Source organism: Euprymna scolopes, chromosome 7 (assembly GCF_053919585.1).
Source record: "Euprymna scolopes isolate OS-2025 chromosome 7, ASM5391958v1, whole genome shotgun sequence".
Lineage (NCBI taxonomy): Eukaryota > Metazoa > Mollusca > Cephalopoda > Sepiida > Sepiolidae > Euprymna > Euprymna scolopes.
The window spans coordinates 52,775,796-52,777,601 of record NC_136488.1 but is presented as its reverse complement, the minus strand read 5'-3'; the positions used below and the strand labels follow the sequence as shown (position 1 = coordinate 52,777,601).

At 38.2% G+C, this 1,806-nt stretch overlaps 1 pseudogene; it reads left to right on the top strand.

The window, feature by feature from the left end:
- Nucleotides 1-1,214: 1,214 nt before the first annotated feature.
- On the top strand, nucleotides 1,215-1,353 carry LOC145280629 (U2 spliceosomal RNA; annotated as a pseudogene).
- Nucleotides 1,354-1,806: the final 453 nt, after the last annotated feature.

Here is a 1,806-nt window from a genome sequence, read left to right as displayed (position 1 = left end):
CTTTTCATACTAGCTTTAATTGAAATAAGAAAATCGTGCGAATTCGCTTTCTTCCATTTTGTATTCAACGTTTTGTACAGAAGCCGTATTTGTTTTAAAATGATAGTAATTAAAACGATTAGCTAGCGCTAGAAACGCTTTTTAAAATATATAATGTAAAAGTATCATTACGAAAACCTTTTGAAATACATTATTTGGAATAAAAATATTTAACAGAGAAAGAATACTATAATTCAAAATTAAACGCACACGTTTTAATGTATTTCCATAAACAAGTCCAACGAGTGTATAAGTGGTGCGAAACGTACATATTTGAAAACACTAATAGCTTATCATTATACTTTTTTCATTAAAGCTGCTAGACGTAAGAAACGGAGATGTTGGCCCTAGTTATTTGATTAAATGTTCTGCTGGTATTTGATCTGGTATATCATGTGTGGGATTTAATACATTGAGCATGGGCTCTAAGCTTGGCTGGTCACTGGTACAGTTTTATATATTTGTGGCCGCCAACAATGCGGTTGACGATCGAGCGCTTTTGTTTAAAGTATGCAAAACGATTTAAAACATCACTCATAGTTCGTATCATTAAATATCTTCTAAAATTTTTAGTCGCGTGCAAGCGATTCTATAAGTCACTCCGTCGGTCCGTCGGTCGATCGATCTATCGGTCTGTCCGTAACACCTTTGTGCTTGGCCTTTTTGGTTAAAATCAAACGCCTGTTGTTAATAGATGATGTTCTGAGCTTTTGAAGTTTTTCTTGGCCTTTTGGAGATACTGCAAGCAAAGACCATACGTGGGGGCAGGCCCACATATAAGACTTTGGTCAATGTAGGGGCGACCCTTCATACCAATTGTCACTATCCAGCTCCCCTATTCCCCGGGGAGTTGGTCCCCATTTCCCCTCCACTCCTCATATTAAAAATCGGCCTTGTGCCTTATTTGCTCGGTGGGGGAGCAAATAAATACTCTTTTCTTGGCATTTTGGCGAAGATCAAAGTGTAGTATCTGTCCAGCAGATACTGCAAGCAAATACCATATGTGGGGGCGACCCCACATTTAAGACCTTGGTCAATGTAGGGGCAACCTTCATACCAATTGTAACTACCCAGCTCACCTACTCCCCGGGGAGTTGGTCCCCATTTCTCCTTCACTCCTCACATTAAAAATCGGCCTTGTGCCTAATTTGCTCGGTGGGGGAGCAAATAAATACAGCTTTTCTTGGCCTTTTGGCCAAGATCAAAAAGTGTAATATCTGTTCTTACTACATGCCGTAGTTATGTTTGTTACTTTGTGATATAAAGTGGGGGATAATTTGTCTGTATCAATTTAATGTAAAATGATTACCCACTGTACAACCAGTCAATCTAAAAGCCATTAAAGTAATTCTCCAGATCATTCAAGTTGTTTTTGAAGGATTCCAGTTATTTTTAAGCATTCAACTCATTCTTAAGGTTATTCGTTTCATCCTTAAGTTCATTAACGTCATTCTAATTCATTTTCTTTTTATTTATTGAAGTAATTTCAACCCATTTTTGTGTCATTTTAGTTTATCTTTAAGAATTTCATGTCAATCCTACATTCACACATTCATTCATTACACGAGAGCACGCGACTAATGGCTATTGGCCTTGTTCCTTTAATGTAGAGATGTAGAGGAAAAAGGGCAGGTGGAAGGCGTTGAACAACGGCCTCCAACGCGCTTTGATTTGCCTACATTCCCTACGATTGGCAAACATATCTATGCGTACCAGCTGAGCCTTGCAAACCAACCAAATGCCTTCAAAGTCATTGAAGATCAATTG